The sequence below is a fragment of the Tamandua tetradactyla genome, chromosome 15 (genome assembly GCF_023851605.1).
Source record: "Tamandua tetradactyla isolate mTamTet1 chromosome 15, mTamTet1.pri, whole genome shotgun sequence".
NCBI classification, from domain to species: Eukaryota; Metazoa; Chordata; class Mammalia; order Pilosa; family Myrmecophagidae; genus Tamandua; species Tamandua tetradactyla.
The window spans coordinates 85440329-85465299 of NC_135341.1; the positions used below are offsets into that span (position 1 = coordinate 85440329).

The following is a 24971-nucleotide window of genomic DNA, read 5'->3' on the forward strand; positions in this document are numbered from 1 at the left end:
CCCCAGGCCGACATGGCCCCAGGCGGGGCCGCTCCGGGCGCCATCTTGTCCCCTCACACCCAGGCCTGCGGGCCACGGGCCGACATGGCCCCAGGCGGGGCAGGCCCCGGGCCGACATGGCTCCAGGCGGGGCAGGCCCAAGGCTGACATGGCGGGGCTGCGCGGGAGACCCTCTGAAACCGCCCCAAAGGGGCCAGACGAAAAGTAGCTGAAGCTGAGGCGCTGGGGTAAATGGCCCCGTGCCTTTCCCCGGCAGGCCTCAGCCTCCCGCCTTAGAACTGTTCCGCCCTGTGAAAATGCTTCTCCGGACTTGTGAACCGTTTACTTCCTGAGTCTCATAGTGAGTGATCAGACGTAAAAACAAACTCTGTTCTAGTCACATCAGTGCCGGCAAAGGGTACCTCCACGTTTGTCCTGGGGAAGGGTGGCAGCCCTGGTCAGCAAGTGCGCGCAGCCGCCCCTCTGCACGGCGGGTTCGGGGTGCGGCCCCTGCTGTGCCCCCTCTGCACGGCGGGTTCGGGGTGCGGCCCCTGCTGCGCCCCCTCTGCACGGCAGGTTCGGGGTGCGGCTCCTGCTGCCGTGGCGAGCCGGTTCCCCGGTCTCAGTCGTCGGCGTCCGGGGCTTCTCGCCCCTGCTTACCCGCGGCGGCCGGGGTGGCATTAAACGCAGACAGAACGTGTCTCTGGTGGCTGTTGTAATTTAGGCAAAAAATCCTAGGTCTTGACATACCGTATAACTTTCAAGCTCTGGAAGTCACTACCCAAGAAAGTTAGGTTTGAAGAGAAACGTTTTAACAGATGCGTAGAGGAAGTACAGGGCACGCAGGCATGGAAGTCCTCCTCTAATTTTTCCAGCCCGAAGGTCATCCTCTGAGCCAGGTTCTAGTCTCCGTATAGCTTACTTAGGAGAGTGGATTCGTTCCTTATAAATTCTGTGTTAAAAAGATGGGGGGGGGGGGTAAAAATGAGTCTTATTTTAAAGAAAATAAGGAAGCTTTTTTTGAACAGTGGTTAATTCCTTTGTGAACTGATAACACTCTTTAGCAATTAGCCACCACATACCACTGTGTCCGTTTTGTACGTCTTACTTTTTACTTTTTGTTTTATTTTAACATATCAGGCTGTTTTGAAGTAATCCTCTCGACAGCAAAACCTGAATGTCGTGACTGCTCATTTCATGAGTGTCATTTGTCCCTAACAGTTGCTTAAATTTAAGTCTATTAATTCTACCCTTTTGGGTTGTGGTAAGATTTACAGGGAGAAGGGCACACGGACTTCTGCATATAGTGATGACAGCTGTATCAGAGTATATGTGTGCATGAAGATAGACTATGTAATAAATCAACCCAAAAAATGTATAATGGCTCATATACAATAAAAGTTTATTTCTTGCCTATGTAATTGTACAGGTCAGTGGGATAATCCTCTGTCATACATTCATTCAGGGACACCAGGTGAGAGAGGCCCTGTGTGGTTTTCACGGTCACCTGAAGTTGTTTCTGCTCCTCAGTGGGAAAGGAGAAGACTGTGAAGTGCACCTGGCAGCTTTTCATGAGCCAGACCTGGAACTGGTGTAAGTTACTTCTATTCTGATTCCATTGAACTGAGAAATGACTCCTCCTAACTGCACGGAGCTCTGCAAACGGTAGTCCATGGCTATTTGTGTCCAGTGACAATTCTGGAGAGTTTCTGGAGAACAGGTAGTCCTCTGGCAGTGGAATAAAATGCCAAGGATCTTGATTCTAAATAATATCTCCAAAGAACATCAGGAAAATCACTGGGAAAAAAACGTTGGGAAGATTGTTACATTTATTTTTAAATTTAATTTTATTAGGGAAGAAAAAAAGAGAGAGGAAAGGAGAGGAGAGAGAGAAGGGATGGAGAAGGGGGGAGGAGGAAGGGTAATACTGGCAGAAGAACTCCTGTCTGTCCCCAAAATCTTCATCCAGATCACACTGGGGCAAACTGTCAGAGGAAGTTGCGTTGACTTTCCATCTCAGAGCTGATCATTTCTTGGACTATTATCCAGAATACCTCATTCGGCTTGCCTGAGCCTTGACATTGTCATCTTTACCAGAGTCGTAATATTGAGATCATACAATATCTATCCTTTTTTATCTGGCTTTTTTCACTGAGGATTATGTCCTCAGGGGTCATCCATGTTGTCATATGCCACAGGACCTCATTTTCTTGGTGTACTTTTCAGTCTGGGGGAAAAATCCCAAAGGTGGGCTCTTCAAACCAAGTTATTAGAGAAGCATTTAAAAGTAAATTTAAAAAGCTCAGACTGGTAAAATTAATGCTGCCCAGAGGATTTTATATATAATTCTAACTCTTTCTTTTCAGGAAAGCTTTCTAAACATTTACTGAAATAATAAGCCTTGATGATCTTGGTAGAATAGTCCCCTTATTGATAAATGTAAGAGACTATGTGGTACATGCCCAGTGATGCTCCTAATTTGAAAGCCTTCAATAAGAATGGACTGTAGTCTTTGCTGATACCTTGTTCTCTAGTTCTTTTGTCAGTTTCTGTCTTAAACACTCTGGTTTCTGCTTTAATTTTGCTCCTGGACCTGACATTTCTGGCACCCACACCCACACCCTGAAGAGCATGCATTGTCCATTGTTTGCGAAGACCTATTGCTGGTTGGTTTGACACAGCCTTCCAGCCCTGTTGGGGAGCCTGATGCCTGGCCTACTCCCTATCACTGCTGCTTGGCCCGTACCCAGTCTTCCTCACATCACAAGTGGCCTGAGAAGGAGTGGAATGGGATGTCCAGTTCATTTGTTACAAAAGTGCTTCAACCTCTGAAAATCCATTTTCCTGAGTTGTTGGGGACTGAAACTGTCTACCAAGCTGGGAGCTGGCTGGGCTATTGGAGTAAGCTAAAGATAAGACCAAGCTTGGGAAATATAGTGCTTGTTGGAAGGATGCACCAAAGGAGTAAGTCAAGAACCAGCACAGGGTGTTCAAAGCTGGAGCCAAATGGGAATGATCTATTGCTGGAAGTTCAAGCCTAACTGTGTTGGTCAGGAAGGTCAGGGCCAGAGGCCACAGTCAAGGAAGAAAGAAGTTAGGGTCCATTCAGTTGGAAAACTTGAGAGTCTCAGCTTGTTAATTTCAACAGCCATCTGATAACTCCTTAAAGGACTGAGCTGGAGCTGACATAGTGAGGGGAAGATTTGACTTTCTGTGGTGGAAGGGGTATGCCACCACCAAAGCAGGGAATCAGAATTTCACCCCTGTCAACAGTGGGTGTGTGAAAGAAAGCCACAGCTCCCCATGATACTCTTAAGTGTTGGAACAACCATGGTGGGGGCCTCACAGGCTACCAGCAAAGCAGGGATAACAAATGGACATTTTGTAAAAATGTTGATTCTTCTACAGTTTCAAAAAAAAGATCAAGCTCAACATCGTGGGGAAAGTCAGACTTTCTTGGCCTTCCTTAACCTTAATTTAATTTTAAAAATTTTAATTACACAAGTCACTTCTTGGCCCTTTGGCTAAGAGCAAGTGTAATTACACGTAAGGGGTATAAATCACACTGGGGGCCCTGCAGTCTTTTCAGAATTTAGGGCATCAAAAGATCTGTGCCTGGTCAGATAGTTCCATCTCCCTACCCCATGTTAGTGACAGACCCTTTGAATATCAAAAATTTAGAATGGCCATAGCCCAAACACCCCAAAGAGAAGGATAGAAAGATCAGAGGTGATGGTGGAGTTATACAGTGAGGAAAGGATTTAACAAATGAATATGAATGCTGAATCATTAAATTGGTATCATTTTTAGTCTCCAGTATTTTAGAGCAGCTAGAAGTAAAAACCTATAATTGTGGAATTGTAACCCATGTCAAATCCTGAAATATGTTCTATGACTAATTGTGGTACTGTGCTTTGAAATTCATTGCTTTTTTTGTATATATGTTATTTTTTTCACAAAAAAAGAAGGAAAAATAAGTCGATTGTGGTGATAAACAAATATATAAGCCTTCTAGCCTCCTATATGCTGGAGTAGCTAGAAAGAGACAAATCTGAGAGGATTTTATGGTAGCCCATGACAGACTCTGGGATCTGTCCTGTAACTACTTGTTGAAGAGTGCTTTGAAAATGATTGCTTTTTTATTTCTTTGCTTTGAATATATGTTACAGTATATAATAAATTGAAAAAAAGATCTGTGCTTGGTGCTGCTGATCCACAATGAGCAGCTGTGGATATACAAATATATATATAAAACCCCAGAGGTTTTATGGTTTTGATAGCATAGAAGTGAAAGGCCCCTTCTCACCCTGGTGAGTATATTAAGAAAATTCTGTTACTCCATTAAGAGGGTTTTACAATAAGGCCATATCATATTCGCCAGAGCTAACAATTCATGGTAACAGGGCTTTGTAATTTCTCACTCTGAGGTCCCCTAATTTCTTATCAAGAACCAACCTGGAAAACACCATACTGAAGACTTCAAGGTTTTGTTTTTCATCATGATTTTAAAGCTTCCTCCCACACCTCCTACATGACATTTTTTTTAAGAATATAAAGCTGAGACTGTCGGACTGAATAAGGTAGTATGTGCGAAACAGTTTAGGCAACTTAGAAAAGAGCCAAGTCAACTCAAGGTAACAGTAAAAAGAATTGCTATAATTATTATCAGCATTGGTGTTTTCGTTTTTAATATTGCTGCTAATATTGTGGTTTAAAAATTTTTGTCTTTCTAAATTGACTTTCATCTGGGATTCCTTAGCATCACTTCCTAACTAACTGAAGCATGTGGTACAAAAATTTCAAGAACATTTGGAAAGGTTTGAGTCTAGGCCAGAGGTCTAGCTAACAGGCTTCTAATTTTATTCAGCAAATTGGATTCTCTAAACTCCATGAAGGAGGATGGATTTGAGCCACCTCTCTGCCAAAAAAAGATGCTTCCTGTCATTACGTAGGCTCCCAGTGCTTTGGCCTGGGACTCCCATGGAAGCATTGACCTTGATGGTGCCCCCAAACCAGAGTGGAGCCCATACTCTATGTCCAAAAACCCCAAATTCTGAATGGAATCTGTCTGTTTGGTGTAAAGGGGGCCCAGGGGAGGGAGGAGAGAATACATAGAGGCAACAAATAAGCTCATCCTAAGAGCAATAGAGAAGTTTTTTCAAATGTGAACCTTCATCCACACCCTAGATCCTTTGAAGCTAATTGGTATCCTCAAAGGTAGCAAAGTAAATAGTATTTAGTGAGAAGGACTTTCTAACTGACTGAAATTAATTGGCACTGACTGTACCAAGGTATTTCACAAAAGGGAGTATAACGTAAAATTCAGTCCAGGTACCAGTCTTTTTTGAGTCCATGGAAGCAGCCAAGCCATGGTTAGACTAGACTGTCAAGAGAGCCTCTCTTCCATCTATTTTCATTATATATGAAGCAAATTCCTTTTCTTTTCTTGAAAATTTTTTTTAACTATCTTTCATATAAGAGCCATAACAAGTCATGTATAAAATCTTGCAGCTACAGAAAAATATAAAGAAGAAAATAGAAATCATCAGTATTTCAACAACTCAGTATTGATATTTTGATGCATTTCTTTCCAAATTTTCCTGTACATATTCTTCTTTTAAAATTTATTGAGATGGGAGCAGCACCAGACTCAAAATAGCAGCCAGCAGGAGGCTGATGAGGAAACTTGAAGAAATCTACAAACATGGAATGAAAAACTTACGTAGCATCCAGGTTAATGAAGCTATTTTATTGACTTGACAGGGGCTTATTGTTCCTGACAACCCTCGATATGATAAGGGGACCTTTAGAATCTAAATCAACCTTCCAGCAGAGTACCCGTTCAATCCACTGAAGATCACATTTAAAACAAAGATCTACCACCCGAACATCGATGAAAAGGGACAGGCCTGTCTCCCAGTAATTAGTGCTGAAAACTGGAAGCCAGCCACCAAAACCGACCACGTAATCCAGTCCTGCATTGCACTGTTAATGACCCCCAGCCCAAGCACCACTTCAGGCTGACCCAGCTGAAGAATACCCTAAGGACTGTAAAAAAATTCTGTAAGAACGGTGAAGAATTTACAAAGAAATATGGGAAAAACAACCTGTGGACTAAAATCTGCTGCAACTGATTCCAGCAAGTGTGAGCAGAGACCCCAGCGGTGCTTTCAGACACCCCACAGAGCAGGACCTGGAAAATTGACATGTCTCACTGCCTGACATCCACTTGTGGCAGTTACTAACTTTCTACAGGTTTCTTAATCAAAAGTTGGTCTAGGTACCTGTGAAGAAAAGATTAAAAATTTAAGGTGTTCTAAAAAAAAATTATTGAGATGGGAGTGTATATACTTTTGCCCCCACTTCATTATGTCAGAAACTTTTTTTCCAGGACACTGAGTGGTCCTTAAAAACATGATTTTTAAAGGCTACATTTTCATTGCATGGCTATGTCTTAATTTACCCATTCATTTTTTGATGGGCATTTTGATTGCTTTTGTGTGTTGCTATTACAAATGGGCAAACATTTTTGTAGGCAGATCTTTGTGGGCATCTTAGGGCAGATTCTTAGAAATGGAATAACTTGGTCATATGGTATGAATATTTTTTAAATTATTATTGAATATTGGTCTCCAAAAATATACCATTGTTCATTTCAAAACCCCATTCCCCTGAAATTTCTCCTATTAAAATGCATTTCTTTGGCCCCAGTGGCATCAGAAACCCTGCATTTTAATTTTAATATGCCTTCTAATTCTTATGCACATTAAGAACTGAGTACTATTGATATATTGGATTCAATTCTTGTAACTCAAACTATTTCAAAGTAAAAGTTATTAAAAGTAACAATTCCAAAGTTTTTTTTTTTTAAAGGGAGTCCCCACCCCAGGAGAGGGGATTCAGCCACTGACTTCTATTTTTTGAGCAACACCTATTTATTTTGCTGCCTTCTTGTTTGTGGTTAAGCCTTTACAGGGTCCCCAGAGGCTCTGGCTTCACCCTCTGCTTCTCACAGAGAGCACATCTCTGACCAAATCATAGCTCAGTATTCCAGCACTGAGTGTGGCCATGCCGTCTTTTCCCCTTCTGAGACGGTTACTTCAAAACTAGTAACAGAGTCTTGGAGATCTTTGGGATGGTCTTAAGGTGAGAATTTAGAACAAAACATCCTTCTCTCCCTCACTATAATTTATTTTCTGAAATGGCTCTTGTCTGCTCTGCTCTTCATACAGATTATTCTCTTCACCTTGACCAGCTAGCCTCTCCTTTAATGGACGGAGTTTCATTCCTCTTTGTCCCTTTTTGGTCTTATTCAGCTCATGTCCTTCTTTTAACAGCACTATGGCACACAGCTGAACGCTACCGTGTGAGATAGCTGCCGTCCTTCTGAGGCATTTACGCCCTTCTCTGAAACAGTTTTGAAATTAAATTTATCATGAGCTGCTTGGATTTGAAGTGTGGCATTGCACAAGGCCAAGGGTATCTAGGTCAAAGGCAACTCACTGCACTCATTACCTTCAGGGCCCTATCCTGGTGAAATTTAAGCTTTAGTTACTGTTCTGCTCTGCAGAGGAGTCCCCAGCATCACCTAAGACCGAGTCTGAGCATCTGGTGCTGAAGTGTATGTGGCATCCTGTCCGGATATGACAATACATTCACTCACAAGCCACTGGCCCCCAGGACTGGCCTCAGCCCCTATTTTCCTGCCATGCCTTATTTATTTGGGGGACACATCTCAAACACCAGGGTGAGAGAGATGGAGGTATGCATTTCTTGAGCCTGGCGGTACATGGGAGATGAGGACAATATGCCAAAGAGGTGAGGGTTTGAGTTGTTGACTTTCAGTAGGTATTGGTGGTTCTCCTAGTTTTGCACCTTTTGGTTTCAAAAACCATACTGAGCAACGGAAAATGAAACCTACAATTTATTTTTAGCTGCTCATGCTAACTCATGAGATTTTTCTTTGCAAACCAAATAGGATAAATGCTACTTCAGCTGGCTAAACTTGATTAATACAGCAATCAAGCCTGGTTCTCTGATACGTCTTGAGTGTTTATTTGTCCCACATGATATTTTGGCCATCATTTACTATTTTGCTTAAAATTATGTTTAATTGAACATTTATTTTATTAAACAAGTGTACTGTAACATTTTCTTCTGAGAGGATCGGGGATAAACCTTCTATACTGGCATCTATTCCTTAATTCACTTATTCTGAAACCATTTATTAAGTATCTATTTTAATGACAGCTTGGAATTTAAAAATATTGAGTAGGTGTGTTGAATTGCAAAGAGCAGAATACTAGAAATTAAGAAATTTGGCTTCTGTTCTGGTTACTGGTGTCTGCAGATATGATATTTACTCTCTTTGAATCTGATTTTCTCCTCCCTGAAAGAAAGGGTTTAAATGACATATTTTCTAAAGTGACTTTCTCCTCCTAAAATTCTGTGAAACATACTCTGCCACTGCAAGCCCAAGGAAGTTGTTGAGGCACTTTTTGAGGCAGTGGTGTTATCTTATTTCTGCCTCCCTCTTTTCCTGTTCTAGGAGGGACAGATTGAAACAAAGCACTGCTGTCTGCTCGCCACATAACTTGTTGCTCCCCTTGGCAAACAAGTGATTATGCACTTGAAAGACTTTGATAGGTATTCTCAGTTCCCAAGCCCATTCCTTCACTCATGGAGCAGCCTTCCAATTTTAAGAAGTGGCTTCATTTTACAAAGCTGAGGATTCAATTGGTGATGTAGGGAATAGGGAAAGGACCCCCATTATTGGTGTTAGGGAGTCAAGAGCATATCTATGTTGAGCCCCTTCAGTGTACCAGGCAATGCTCTAGGTGCCATGGAATATGCAAAAATCTTGCAAAACATGAGTAAATGTAGCTAATTCAATACAACTAAAAATTATTATGCTTTTTTCTTTAGTGCAAAGGAAATGAAGACCCACTTAGGTTTGGTAGGCTGCTCTGACTAAGAAGAGGTACATGGTCATTAATCTAAGAGAAGAGAGAACAAATTAATTTGTTCCTAGGTTGAGTCTTGGAAAATTTATTACCCTCAGTGAAGAAAGATAAAAGGAGATACTTTGCTCTCAGATGAGGTGGATCTTATGGAGAGGTCTACTGTAAGGTTTCTTTCTTTTCCACCTTCGTTTAGATCTTACCCCTTCCCTTCTTTCCAACATGTTACCAGGCCCTTTGGGAAGAAGAAACACAGCCATCTTGATGAATATGTATTTCGCCATTTCAGGATCTAGAAGACTTGATCCTTGTTTATGCTTGTTCTTAATTTGGTGAGTGGCAGGCAGTCATGGCAGCAAATGGACATGTGAATAGAAATAGCAATGTTTGTGATCTCTGTGGGGATTCATGGTCATTATTATGGCCATGTTTCAAATGCACTAGAAATGAAAGCAAGGACAGTTTTGTTGCTAAAGCTGAGGTAATGATATCGATCATGGTAGTGAGATGTGTTAGGAGTATTCCCACAGGAGGGTCTAATCTGGATTAGGGTGGGGTGGAGTAGTGACCACACAGTCTCCTTTGTGGCCCTAAGTCATTTCATTACTTTTTGTATGTTGAAAACCACATTGTTCACATTTCTTCCTCTTTCCACTTCTCTCCTGGTGGGTTACTTGGGCTTGGTCCCTAGGGCTTGCTACACAGTCCTTGCCATCAAGTGTGAATACTCCTTTCCCATGCCTTACACCAATGCTAACAGATTCAAGTGAGAAAGCTCAGGTCTTAGAATTGGAGAAATTTTTCTGGAGTTCCTCAGAGCTTGAGGAACAAGCTCCTGAGGCCTGTCCATTCACCCAGTCCTTTGTTCTACAACTTTGTAGATAATCCTCCTCTCTTATTGCTAGGCAGAGTGGAGCTGATATAATTGATTAGAAACTCCCTTTGAGAGCCACCTGGTTGGCATATAAAGTTACTGCCAGTGAAGTGAGACAGTTGGCTGGCTACATCCACCAGGAGGCAGGAGACTTGGAGTCCAGTTCTTGGCCTAACCCTGAGTCCTTTGATTTCTTGATTCATTCTCCTTGTTTAGAAAATGGAGTTAATAACATCTGGTCTCAACCATAAAATAAACAAAAATGGCCAATAAGCAGGTGAAAAAAATAATTTAAAACCTCCTCCCCAAACTGCCTGAAACTGTAGAGCTGTGTTCCAGTAGCCATGTTTCTTGAAAATGATTGTATAATGATATATCTTTCACAATGTGACTGTGTGATTGTGCAAACCTTGTGTCTGATGCCTTTTTTATCTACCTTATGGATAGATGAGTAAAACACATGGATTAGAAATAAATAAATAATAGGGGGAACAAATGTTAAAATAAATTTAGTAGATTGAACTGCTAGTGATAAATGAAAGGGAGGGGTAAGGGGTATGGTGTGTATGAATTTTTTTCTGTTTTCTTTTTATTTCTTTTTTGGAATTGATACATATGTTCTAAGAAATGATCATGATGACGAATATACAACTGTGTGATGATATTGTGAATTACTGATTATGTAGAATGGAGTGATCGTATGGTAAGAATGTTTGTGTTTGTATATTGGTATGTTTAATAAATAAACTAAATTAAAAAAAACCTCCTCCCAAATCAAAGAAATGCACATTTTAAGCAACAATACAAAATAATCTTATCCGTTAAATAAGTACATACAAATTAAATTATAATACTCGTATTAAGAAGACAATGGGGTTATAGATTTTCTCGTTCATTGCAGGTGGGAGGTTAAATTTTTCTGATCTTTCTGGATGACATTTTGACTGTATGAACAAATTTTGAAATTTATAGATAATATTTGTCCCAAGAATCTACTTGTAGAAATTTATTGTTGAGTGCAAACAACAATGTTTTAGAACAATAGATACAGTAAGACACCATTTATGTAAATACTCACATAGAAAACATTTCCTACGTATGCCTGTGGGAAGAATATTAGGAAGGGGCAAAGTTCTGTTGTCAAAAAGGACATTACCCTCATCTTTCTGTTAGTTTCTTTACAAAGAGAATTTACAAAACACTTAATGTAGTTAAAAATTAAGTTAAAGACTTTTAAGAAAAATGTCAAGGCTGCATACATATTTATTTCCAAGGCCATGATCATTACATTATTTATATTATCAAAAATGAAAAATAATGTCAATGTCCCACAAAAGAGATGAGTTTTTAAAAGTGGTATGTGTGTACAGTAGACTGCTTTTTAGCCATTTGGGGCCAATTTTAAGATCATTTCATAGATTTGGCCCTTCCTGGGGTTGAAACTAGAAAAACCACAGTAGAATATTTAGACATCAGTCAGTGTTCACAAAATGTTGCTAAATGAAAGATACAGGTGACAGAACATTATTTACAGTATTACCCTATTTTTGTAAGACCAAATAATGTGTGTGTGTGTTGTATATATATATATATATATATATATATACAAATATATTTAACTTCTCTTTATTCACAGAAGAATAACTGAAAATAGGCTTACCAAAATGTTAGCATTGGTTGGCTGCAGGTGAGATGAATATATAGCACTTTCGTTTTCTTGTGTTGTCCCTTATTTTCTGAATTTGTGGCAGCAAACATTTATTGTCAATTTTTTTTAAGTTATTAAAAATAACTTCTGCTTTTATAAGGGGGCTTAGATTATGGAGACCACCAGCTGAATTCTCCCCCCAACTCCGCCTCCCAAGCCGCATCTTAGAATTGGGTGCCCATAGATGTGGAAGGAAACTTAAAGGTCACCAGGCTCAACCCATCTCCTTTTTAGACCAGGAGACTGAGGCCTGTGCCAGGGGTGTGACCAGGCAGAGGCCACGCGGCTGGTCAGCAGCACTGGGGTCTTCTCACCCCTCTTCAAGTGTTCCTTCCTCCAGGTCCCTGCACACATGGGATTCCCCTAGAGATGCAGAGAAGAAAAACTCCACTTCCGCCTCTTGCATGGGAACAAGTCTCTGAACAGGCTTAGCTATCAAGCAAGTATATCATGTGTTCTGAGCACAAATCCAAGATAAATTTAAAAGCACCATTATTTTATGATGACTACTAAAACTTTAGAAAACATATTGTCAGTTAAAATGGTAAGATAGTGAGAAGCATTCCAATTTCAGATATGTTTCAATGTAAAAAAAGGCATCCTAGACTTAGATGAAATACGATAATTATTACCACCATAAAAATATGAAGGTGTTACCATGTATACTTACAATTTCTAATTTAATGGCTGTGTTAGAGAGGGTGTGGCTACAGAGACCACAGCCAGTTAAGCTCTTTTTCAGGAGCCCCCCAGTTCTGCTCTGAAGAAGCCTTGATTAACTGACCTAGAAGGCAAGCTGGGCTGGATTTTTTTAGAATCACAAACTGACAGAACTAGAAAGGTCTTGAGACAGGTAAAATATACAGATGTTAACATATAGAGTCATTTATTTAAATGATGCATTTAAAACATTGAACTTTGAAAAAGAAAATATCTTATTCAGAAGTTGGGCTTAAAGAATCCCTACTTTTATCATATGTTGGGGAAATAACTCATAATACATACTTAGGTTATCTGTTTGGGACAAAAGTATATATGTGAGTTGAAACTGCGTTGTTTTTATTATTACACTGATTTTTCTTTAACTGATAATTTAAAATAGTTTAACAACCTGATAACATATTAACTCACAAATGTTATATGTTATAACTCAAATACATTAGATGTAAAAGGAACCAGCTATAGTTAAGAAAATACACTTAAAGGATAAACTCATTTCTTGAGTGTATGATCATGGGCAAATTGTCAGATCACTCCCTGCCTCAGTTTCTTTATCTGTAACAGGAAAAAAACTGGACTTTAGTAGGCGCTTTCTATAAGTAGTTTGCGCAGATAGAAGTAAATGCTTTTTCCCACTTATTTTGTCTCATAAAACTTTTCCAAATTATGACAAATCTCCCACCAAAGTTATTACTCTACTTTCTATCCTTAACTTCCCAACATGGTCTAGTTAGTTTTTCCTCTTTTATTCTATCGTTTCCACCAGCTGATCCCAGCTGGTACCCACAAATCTCAAGGCCTGGGAAGTAGAGGGTAGATAAATAGTAAGAAGGTTTCTGACATCAGGGTTGGAGTATAGATATAAGAAGTTTTCTCTTCTTAGGATTGGAGGAAAGACCTATACTTTGAAATCAGTCAAATTAGGGTCTGAATCCTGTCTCTGATGTCTCCTAACTGTATGACTAGTAATCTCTACTAGTTCCTCTCCTGAAAAGTGATGATAATTAATACTTACCTTGCAGGATTATTGGGTTAGAATTAAATAATATAATTTATCTAAAATATTTATTCTAAAAATGGTGGCTATTATAGACTTTTAGCTCTGTTCAGGGAAGAAAACAGAAGTTCCTGCCCAGATCTCTAGACAAGATGTAGATGTTTGCAGTTGCTGTGGACTTTCCAAAAATTTCAGGCTAAAACACCTCTCCAATTAAAAAAAAAATTTAATTAAAAAAAATTTAATTCTAAGAATAAACAAAACTGTTATATTTGGTAAATTTTTTTAAATTTAGATTAGAAAAGTTTTACTGGCTAACAAATTTACTCACACGTGTTGAATAGCTATGTTAGGTATAAAAGGAAACCAGCTGCAATTTTTAATACAGTGAATGGGGTAAACACTCCAGAAAATGCACAAACTGATCCAAACGTTTACAAACCAAGGATTCTTCTGAGACTCAGAGCCCTGACTTTATGTTTGTTTTAAATAAAGTAAAGGAAAACATAGAGAGCCAAGCTTTGTTCATACTTGAATTATGTACTTTACATAAGCCATGGAATTTAACTTTAACCCACAGCACTGAAACACACACACACACACACACACACACACACACACACACACACACACATTAGCTCAGCCTGAAGAACAAGACCGCGAGCAAGTAAGAACGTTAATCAGAGTGCAAGATGCCCCCTCATTGCTGGCCCTGTCTTCCAGCCTGCTCCTGCCAGATTATTTCAGGTTCCTTGTGCTTGACTCGTTTAAGTGGCAGAAACAGGTTAAAAGTTTCATGGTGGAAAGGGATTTGATTTTTAAAATAATATTTATGCGCATGCCCTGAGGAGGTTGATGAAGGACATGTAATTTTTTAAAATCATAAATGAATGAATACCCTTGCTACTTGTAACCATGACAAAGCTTAAATAATTCAGGCGTGAGTATGGGTTTTTAAAAATACAAAACAGGATTTACTAGTTGAAAAATGTCTGCCTAAACAAGCTCATCCATCTGAATACTTGCTACTACTGCTCAAATTTAACCCAGGCAGGCTCGGTAAAAGCGCCGGGTTTGTGCCGTAAGCGTTGTGGAGCGTTGCGAAACAAGCCAATACATACGTGGCTTTTAGGCTCATTTTTACACAGAGGGGACAGAGAACACAGCAGGGAGTTTGGCTACCGCCTACCCTGGTACTGGGTGTATATCCTGACATCCGGCTTATGAGTGCCAGTAGGGGGTCTGATCACCCACGCCACCTTGTCCTTGTAAAGAAGTCATAGTGCTGTTCACGTGTCTAGTGGGAGTCTGGTGTGAAGTTCAGTCGTTGTCATTGTCATTTATTATCCCAGAAAGAGGAAACAGAGACTTAGTTCTAGGTGGCCATAGTTGATTCCAGATTGTGTAGAATCACATGCTTATAATTTGTGAGTAGTTTAATGCGAATTTCTAGCTTTCAGATGTCATTAATGGGCAGTATCTGAACAGATGCTAATAGCATCAAATGCCTGGGTGTTTCTTTCAAATTTCTCCTACCCCAGCCTGAGGACCCTGCTTTGTAGCGAGATGACCATATGTTAAACCTTGTGCTCAGAATGCTAGTCTTTCTAATTCTCATCCATAGTAAAGGAAGGATTGGCCTAAGGACACTCTGTTCTAATTTTCTGTCACTGTAAGTGCTAACCAGAACTCATAGAGCAGGGTCATGGGGGTGGGGAAGATGGTTCCACCACTGATGTTAAACCAGAGCTACTGTTTTTGGTAGAGCCATGTTTATTCTTGAAATAGTTATGAAGGGGAGAGGCGCTCCAAAGAGAAGAGGCCTCCATGTGGTTCAGGTATGATTGAGCATTTGCACAACCGAATTGAACTCAGAGACTTTAAAGTGTGTGAGGTAGAAGCGTGCAGGGTACTTCCCACATGTTAAGGTAAAAATCATTTGTGTTCTGGGGAAGGATATAGAATGAGAGCTAGAAACAAAAGATCTAGTTGTGAAATCTAGTACTGAAGTTAAAAGGTCTGAATAAATTTTCTCCTTTAAAAAATTTCTGGGAAACTTGAATGTCTTCCTAACCTGATTATTTTTAGCTTGTCCCTACAGAAGATAGAGGCGTTTGAAAACTAACAACCCCAGAAAATATTTCATTTTTTGTACAAATGTTTTTGTACAAATTAATTAACATTAGCATATTCTGTGAAGCAAAAGGTAATTAAGGACTTCTGGGGAGAGAAGAAGAAGAAAATGTAAATATTATATATTCAAAATCAGTATCATAGCATTTTATAAAAATGCTGGCTTATGTCCAGGATCTGAGGGTGGGAGTGGGTCTGGTTTCTTTGTAACTAAAGAAATAGAGTGGAAAAGAATCTGTTCTATTTCCTTAAAAATAAAAGACTTTTTGTTTTATACAGCATGGCAAATGAAATGCTTTTCTGTGTTTTACCTGCCAGCAGGGTCTGGAGGAAATTTTTCTAGCAAGCAACGCTGATTTCCTCTCTTTGGGGACATGGTGACACTGGTTTTGCAGTGAAACAGTATTTGCTTATTAGGCATTTCTTCAAAATCCTGAATAAGCAGCTCTTTCCACTTCTTTTTGTTCCACATGTTAAACATTTCATTGCAATTTGGATTCAATTGTGTGTGTCTGTGTGTGTGCGCGTGTGTGCATATTGATAGAAAGGAATGAAAAGGGGGTGCATAAGAATTCTTAAAGGTTTTTATATAAAAAATTAATCCTTCATAATTATGTATTGGAGTCTACAGAAGGTGATTTGAATTTATTACATACAGCCAAACCAGATCCCATCAATGTCAAGCAGCGGGGGTAGGGAGATGGTGCTGAAGAAGACGTGAAGATGTGGTGTTTGAGTAGATGAGATTTAATTTTCGGAAAACATTTCACTCATAAAATGGATAGCACCCCAGTGTCAGCGCTGACCTCCATGATGTCAATGTCATTGTGCAGGCAGAGCTAAAATAAGCCTCAAAGTAAAACAAAGAAACATTGCATGTCAGCACTACATGATTTCTTCTCTTACAGTATGTATCATCTATAGTCCTTTGGTGTTCCTGTTAATGGCTTGTCACTTTAAAATTTAGCTTTTGATGGGGAAGGAGGAGAAAAATCATTTTACATTTGCTATGCTCTAAGCAAGCATATTATGCTGCTGGTAGTCTTAGCATTATTTAGGTCAGTTTACTAAGGATAGCTTTTGTCGCTCATGAAAGTAAACTGTATATCGAAAGGAACCAGCACCAATTTATTTTTCTGAACTGATTTAATTTTGCTTTTAAGCTTAAGAAAATTCATTCACATTTTGATAGAACTCTGTCTGGGGAGGTATCTGCCGTTCAGTACTTCAGATACGTTTCGCAGGATACATTTACACTGCTTGTGGTTAAAGGTTATAGCACAGATACAGACAGCTGATCATGCATTCTTCTACAAGCCTGCCAGCACCATCTAGGATTTTGAAAAACAATCTAGAAATGCTATGCCCTTCATCAGAATTATTCTATACTTTGCAGTAGCTTAAAAGTTCTTTTTGTTGGTGCTGTTAGGAATTCTATGAAATTAGCAATCTATCAAATGCATCCGGACCGATACATACTGAACTGAGAGCTTTCTTCAAGAAGAGGATATGTCAGTATTCATCCCAGCTTATTTTCTTCCTTAGCAAAAGGACTGTTGGATTCTCAGAAGCAGGACATATTCATTGTGCAGCAGCTCTGCTTAAGTGTATGAAATGCCTTCTATGTCTGGTTGCGGAATTTGGAGTTTGCTAAACAGTGTTTGGTGATTGGGCTCATCTTGCATCACCAGTTGATGACATTTTTCTTTGTTCCCTCCTACCCAGTTGAACCAAGACTCTGAGGCTGATATGCAATGTCACTTACAACATTAATCAGATACTGCATTTAAGGTGAGCTGTCCCTTGCCTCCTCCTTCCCTAGTGCTCGTGTGCTGCATGCAGTGCGTACCGTGCCTCTGCGAGCCTAAAATGGCAGCAGGATTAGCCGTGCTTGTGCTGTGTGTGCATGCTGTGTAGAGAATTCATTACACGTTGCCTGGTAGTTGAGATGTGGGTATGTAAATGCTCGGTATGCCATATCATCTGGTAGCCAAGACCTGTTTTTGCCTCATTACAGCCTTAGATAAATATCTCAACACCACCTTTCAGTTCCGATTCACTTGCTTCTGGATGTTTGTTTTTCATCACATTCAAAATAGGATTTTACCTTTTCTTTTTTAAACAAAGCCAAAGGGGGGGGAAACATCCTAAAAACAACAACAACAACAAAACTCTGCTACCAGATGGTGTTCCCCTTCCTTCTTGCATTTGCTGTCTTTTAAATAATGTATGTTGTGTTGTTAATTTATGTGAATATCAAATTAAAGCACTTGAAACTTACGTATTTATTATGCAGGTAGGAGGCAAGGTAGAATCTATTTTTAACTCTTTTGCACTCCGTGGTTGCAAACAACTTGAGTTGTCAAATTTGTATTTTCAGCGCTGGTATCAGTGACTTGATTTTCAGCAGACGTGACAGTGGCCTTTGCAGTGGTCAGCTCCCGGCTTTGAACTCTCAGAGGAGGAAGGGAAAAAAATTCAACACACCATCTCCTTGGTTTTCAGCCTCAGAGAAACCTTGGATGAGAAACTTCTTTTTTCAATCCTATTTTCCTGTTGATAAATTCAGTTCTCGTGATCGCAGTACATTCAAGCTGTTCTGCGTATGAAATTTTTTGTGTGTGTGTGACAATTACATCTAAAACTTGTGAGCAAGAAGACGGAGAAATCAGGTGGTTGGTCTCCATCGTTTTCCATAAAAATGGCTGTGTCTTGTCATGCTAGCACTGCATTAAGTGATACATACAGGTAGGTTCAAATTTGCATGTTTTATAGATTATTTTGAGCCGTACAGCAAGAACATTAGTTGGATTAAAATATGACTTTTAAAACAAAAATTTTAAAAAGGCAGTTGTGATTTTTTGGGGGGAGGGTATTAAATTGGATAGCCTCTCCTATTGATATATCACATAAATATGTAGCTTCTAAAAATTTATAGAATGATTCTGTTGTAAATGTGAGATGATGCTTTCCTTTTAAAAAATAAAATGTATAATAGGTGTGGCGCCATTAGACAACAAAGGAATTTTTTTAAAAGTCTATTGATTCAGCTCCATTTTAGCCTGAAACTAAAAATAAATGGGTTTCTAGGGATAATTTCGAAGAGCGCAAATAAGCTTAATAAGAAATGTTAAAAATATTTAAATTTTAAGAAGCGGTCTTTAAACGTGTTTTATGAAAGATGAAAATAAAGACTTATATGCTTCCCAAATCAAACGTAAGTAATATATAAGAATAAATAGACTATTTGTATATGTATTTGGAGGGGACATGAGGAGTTACAATTTTTAAAGGGGCAAATATTAAATATAGATAGTCCTGTTAGAAGAAACAGAGCTTCATTGAGCTCCTGGACTGGTTCACTGCAGACCAAACAGCTGTGGTTCTATAAGTACCAAATTCTGGCACTTTTCAAAAAATAATTTCATGAGCTTTTTCCTTTAAGCATAACTTCTCAAATATATTTTAGTTTCACGTTAACACCGGGCCAGAAACTGTTTCCTTGGTAACCAAATCCTATTTAAAAATGCTGTAACATAAATGCAAAAGGTCTTTAAAAAAAGGAGCAAATGTTTATTGAAATTTTTACAGTTCTTTTCCTTCACAAATAGAGCCTGAATTGGTTTTAGATGTTTTTAAATGCAATCTTCAAGCTTTAAAAATTAAACCATATTTCTACACATCAGAGAAAGCTTGCACAATGGGAGTTTTTTCTTCCTTCTTTGTCCTCATTACTTTCTAAATTAAGGTTTTCTTTGTAATGTGCTCCAAAATGCTGGTCGAGGTTTGTGTACAAAAGTGTAGTTTCATTATCACAAGTCCACCAGCGCCACTGAAACAAAAGGTATTTCAGAAATTCTGAATACCAGAAAATGCTTATGCTCTTGTTTCCTGGACCCCTCCGTTGGTAGTCTCAGAGCTCTCAGAAGACGGAAGGACCCAAACCCAAGCCCATCCCCAACGAAAAGTATGCACCGAGCTTTTTCTGTAGGTGTGTTAAGGGGAGGAGGAGGATGCCAAACCTGAAACCTGCCTGAAGTTAGCTCCCCTGTGAAGAACATTGAAATTCAACACCATCTGCGCAATTGGTTGCTTTATCCAAGCAGTTTGTCTAATACTCCACAGCACTGTCTATAAAATCAAACCCTTTGTAGGCTAATGGTTTGTTGTTGTTGTGTTTTCTTTTCTTTTCTTTTTTTTTTTGAGGCTGACAACTATTTTACCTGGAGTCTTTCTGGCTCAATTATATTAGAACATGATTCATCTTACAGTGATTTTGTTCTCTGGGCTTGCTGTGAAATATTCTTCCTGCAACACCTTTTTTTTTTTCGGCTGTGCAGAAGCCATTTTCCTTCTTGCCTGTGACTTAAAATGCTGAGTGCATTTTGAGTATAGCATCAATCAGAAGATCGTAAACTGAAGGGAAATGTCAGAAACCTGATTCAGTATTGCCTATTTATTTTAGTGCCAGTACATGAACAGTTGCAGTAGGATCAAGCTAATTGCCATTCGCTTTTTGGCAAATAATGAGCCAGGCATCTGTAATTAAAACACTACTGCTATTCAGAAAGATGACAACTACTGTATCTTCTGTTTTGATAGGCCAATACAAATTACTCATTTTGAACCCATTTGAATCTTAATTACAAGATTAGATGGATGCGGTGAAATTGTTTCACCATAAAAATGAATGCTTGATAGATTCAACAGTGTATTTCCCTATAAAATGTCGAACCTTTTCGTTTTTACGTCAAAAAGTGTGGTTACGTCATCTTGTTGTAGATTTTCATATATAATAATTTTTTGAGGCATTACTTAATTATATGGCTCTTGGTCTTGCCAAAAAGAATTTTAAACACAATTCAAGAAGCTAGAAAGCCAAATAAGACTGTTGGGGAGCATGTTGCACCATTGTCATTCTAATAAATGGGCCAGTGGATAGAAGAATAATTATCATTTATTACTTTGTTGTGTTTCGCCTTAATGCTTTCCCTTCATATTTCACAGAAATGTTTACAAGGCACAAAACCTTCCTAAACTTACCCATTTATAATTATTAGTGAATTTCCTACATTAGCTAGAAACTCTTCCTGCCAATTGTAGAGGATGGTACTTACTCCCTCTCATTGTTTAAAAGACTATGCTTAACCCATGTATGCTTTTGGGCCAAGGTGTTTATACTGGGCAGGCCAGAGCAGGTGTGACAGGAAGATGTGCAAACAACTGCTTTGTTCTCTTCAAAACGCAATGGGCAAATTTGTGGCTTTCTGCCTGAATGATTTATAGTATACAGTTCTCAACTCCTTTTTTCTTTGGGGAATAGGAAATGTTTTTCCAGGCTTTACCTCAGTAGAAATAGCAAGATTGCATTTCTTATTGCTGAAGTGATGTTCGCCTACCTTAACCACTTTTATGGACTATCTGTAGATGGACTGCTGGCCAGGCCGTGACTTAGAGCCTCTTCGATAGTTGGTATGGGGAGAAGGGTCTAGAAAAAATCTAGTACCTTTCTCTTTAGTACTAAGTAATACAGATCTTTGAATTCTTGGTAATATGTGGTTCTTTCCAATAGCTCCTTTCCATGGGAAATGCTGTTCTTAACTCTTGATAATTAACTATTCAACACATTTATTAAGTACCTACTATATGCCAGACACTGTTATACCAGAGGCCTTACTTCTCGTGAAACCTGCCTCTAGTTGAGGGGAGTGAACAAAAATAAGTATGTAAATAAATATCTAAAGCAGACAAGTGTTGTGAAGAAAAATAAAAGCAAAAAAACCCCCACAAAAAACAGTGAGGGTGGCAGCCTGGAGACAGGAGAGAGCACTTTGGAATGGCTGGTCAGGGAAAGCCTTCCCGAGAAGGGGGCAGTTAACTGGAGATGGGCATGATGAGAAGAGTCTAGTTGGGTGGAGATCTAGCGGGGAACATTACCAGGCAGAGGGAGCGCTTGTCCTCAGAATGCAGACTTTCCTTTCTGTGTTGAACTATTTCAGAGCCAGAGATGACAACTTTGTGGGACAAGCCTTACCCAGCTAAGTTTCAGCCCACAGTGACAGTACACTGGGCCCTGGTGACTGGTTTTAGCCAAACTCCTAAGAGTTATTGCCCGTTGCTCAACGTCTTAGACCATTGGCCACAATGAAGCTTCCTGAGACAGTGTGGTGTGACTCAGGGCATTGGAGTCCTTGGTGGTGATGAAATTCTGGCAAAGATTTAGTACAAACCCAAGAAATCCACAGAAAAAAGACTATTCAGCACAAGGAAATTTCTGGGAGGTCTCTTGCTTTATTTTTCATAAGAACTCCAGAATTTAAACTCACAACAAAACATCAAGGTCACCATTTACTTTCATTTTGTTCACAGGCAAATGGAGGAAGGGGATTCCCCATCTTGCCCATAGATTGTCTTTGTCCTCTAATGCCTCCCAACACAGTGAAGTTTAAGTTTTGCCAAAGTGCTTTAGCTCTACAGCCGTCTTTGCCTGTCGCTGGCTTCCTAAAGACCGTACGTGGGGTGATATCTCTCTATTGGAGCAAATAGCACTCAGGAGATTCTTCTTAAGAACCAAAATTCTTTTATGCTTTTCAGGTTAATGTGCTATTGACGGTTGGAGGAAAAAGGACTAGTTTGCTATACGAGTTAGAAACTATAGGATCCTTCTAAAATTGATTTGTGATGTAGTGGGCTGCTTATCACACAGTAGAAGTGGCCTTGCTGGCCCTCACGTTATTGCCTCCTTGCGCTCCCCTGGGTTTTCAGTGGCCCTGAAATGCAAACCCTGCATAAAGAAAAGCTTGCTCTGGTCCTTCATAGGAGAGTATTGCCCGCCAGTGGGGGAGGGGCCTTCAACAATTCAGTTCCTGTCTGCGAGCCAGTTGTTGAGCATGCACTGTGAAACAGACCCTGCTGTAGTCCCGGCAGAACCGACTATGGTCCAGCACAATTGAGAGCAAAACGAAGGGGCTGCTGGGTCTCTTAGTGCCCTTTGTACTGTTTCTTAAAGGCCAGTCTGAGGTTTTGGGGGTCAATCTGCTGATGGCAAGGATGCTTCCTGCCTGGGACCCTGGGTCTTGGCCTCACCACCTTTCCATGATGTTTTGGCTTCTAATAAGCCACCGTATGTCTAGCTGCCCTGCTCCAAGTTGGCCTGCCTGCATTGCCAGGTGACCTCAATAACAGCTGCGACTCTGTCTCATTTGTGAGCAGATGTTAAGTACAGAAGCCCTTGAATGCATAAATTTGAGTCTTTGATGCAGGCAAGGTGCTTTTGCTTTTCTGCCTTCCCTAGTTGCCAATGGGAGTTCTCCTGTTGGCTGTTCTCTGGAAGCTTTCTGGGCAGCAGAAGTCTGAGACCAGTTGTCAGACCCCTTGTCTTTATTAGGTCATTCCAGCATGGGACTCTCGTTGCCTAAACATCTCATTGACCAGAAAATTGCTCTTCTGATCTTGTAACTTATTTTGCGTCTTCTCCTTTAATGGCCCCTTCCCCCTACAGCCATTCCTGCTCAGAGTGCCAGTCTGGCCCCGTGTTCTACACTCACAATATTACAACTGCCTTTGGCCTGTTTGTTTCCTGGTGCTGCTTTGTTTTTAAATGCCAATGTAACCATTTGTTCTGCAGTCATGAAAAGCACTAGAGCTTTCATGATTTGCTTTAAATAATAAAATAGACCTCATCCTTTGCGGCCAAATGGATATTTTGAAATCCCCTTTCCTTTTGCCTTCTAAAATCTCCCATCCTCTCTGAAGCCTTGCTCTAATTAGAGCCTCGCTGTCCTGCCCACCTTCCTGAGTGTCGAGCATGACGTGGTGTCCCTGCCCCGAGGGCCTTACCAGCCAGTGAGAGGACAAAACAAAAGCCACCAGCTGAGAATGTGGTTAAATCCCAGAAGGGCAGTGCCCTTGTGATTGTGTTGTTGCTGTGTTGTTTTTGCCTTTTCTTTCTTCAGCTGAGGAAGGGAAGAGGGGAAACTTCAGTAGGCAAGCGGGGGAGCTACATTATTGAAAAATTCTCTAAAATCCACAGGGTGTTGGGGAAAAGATGTGAAAGAGAAGAGGGTGGCATCTGGGAGGCAAAATGGGGAGATGCTGCAGACTGGGAGAGCAAGTAGAGGGTGGAGTGGGGCCAGTGCAGAAAATAAGAAAGAGGGAACAAAAGGAGCAGTCAGGAGGCAGGCTTGGGCAAAACAAAAGGAGATGCTGCTGGGTAGGTCCTGGGGCTGGGGGTGCATGCTAAGGGTGAGGGTGGGGGGTTGCAATTAGAAAAAGAAGGCTCCTGAAGCCCCTAAATGCAGGCTGCAGGCCTGCTGCGTACGTGCAGGGTGCTATGATGTCCAGCCTGGCTTCTGTCATAATGTTGGCCTTGTGGCTTAATTGTCTGATGCTAGCGATTATAAAGAGCTTACAGATTGATGTCATTGAAGGCAATTGATCCCAGGATCTTAGGAAGTTTCCCTCCAGGCTCCTATTTTATGTGCTGAGGATGACGGAGGGCCCTCTACTCTCCTCTCACTCTACTATATCTGGTTAAGCGTTAAATCAAACAAGCAGACATTTTACATATACTGTGGCCAAGTGCTTTTGGTCTTCTACAAAGCTCAGACTAGAGATATACCCAAAATACCTGCAAAAATTGAGGTGGTTGTATAGGTACTTATATAACAAAGGAAAAAACAAATTCCCACAAAATTTTTATTGATGGAATAAAAATAAAATAATAACATATAATATTACATATAATAGCATATGAACTGCCATAGATACATGCATAACTGTGTCTATGTTCCAATAACCTTCATTTATGGACATTGAAATGTGAATTTCATATAATTTTCAAGTTATGAAATATTCTGCTTCTTTTGATTTGTTTCCCCCAGTAATTTAAAAGTGCAAAAACCATTCTTTTGTTTGTGGACCATATAAGGCCAGGTAGGCGACTGGATTTGGCCTGCAAGCCATAATTTGTCAACTCCTTTGCTAAACCAAAGCCTGCAAACTGGGGACCCCAGATCCAGCCCACATGTGTGTTTTGACTTCTAATAAGATTTTTTTTATTGAAATCGGTTGCCACTGTTCTTATTATCTAATTTTTATTTAATTACTTAAAAAAATCATTGTAAAAGTAATATTATACCTACTGTGAAGTAACTAGAATGTCAGCATATTGGCATATATCCTTTCAGTCTTTTATCTATTCATGGTGAATTTTGTATTAGTTGAGATAATATATTTTTAGACAGTTGTATATCTGTCTTTTCACTTAATATCATAGCATAAGCATTTCATCCCATTTAAAAATCCTTCATTAACATGGCCTTTTACAACTTTATGATGGAAATCACAAATATATGTCAAAGCAGAGAAATTAGTTTAATAAACCCTCTGTATTGCCATCACCCAGCTTCAACAATTCTCAACTGCTGGGAGTCTTGTTTCATTTAAATCCCCTTCTGTATTATCATATTTTATCTCTAAATATTTCAGTAGGATTCTCTGAAAGATTCTAAAAGAATGTCTTTTCTCAGGAAATGAATGCTGAAGTACTTAGAGATAAAGGAGAATGATGTCTTACAATTCAGATGGTTCAGGAAAAAA

At 39.7% G+C, this 24971-nt stretch overlaps 1 protein-coding gene across 12 annotated transcripts in view; it reads left to right on the top strand.

The window, feature by feature from the left end:
- Positions 1 to 24971, top strand: part of ZBTB38 (zinc finger and BTB domain containing 38) — a 105218-nt gene that overhangs the window by 36812 nt on the left and 43435 nt on the right. For 2 of the 12 annotated variants that reach the window (XM_077130273.1, XM_077130270.1), the window contains exons 2-4: positions 1445 to 1572; positions 17097 to 17162; positions 17752 to 18119. The exons of 1 other annotated variant lie outside the window; for it this stretch is intronic. The gene's annotated coding sequence lies outside the window, so the exon portion shown is untranslated. Of the gene's footprint in view, positions 1 to 94; positions 341 to 1444; positions 1573 to 6845; positions 7798 to 9171; positions 9198 to 15055; positions 15077 to 16044; positions 16979 to 17096; positions 17163 to 17751; positions 18120 to 24971 lie in introns of those variants that run through there. 9 more of the 12 variants (XM_077130272.1, XM_077130271.1, XM_077130274.1 and 6 more) reach the window with 9 other exon arrangements.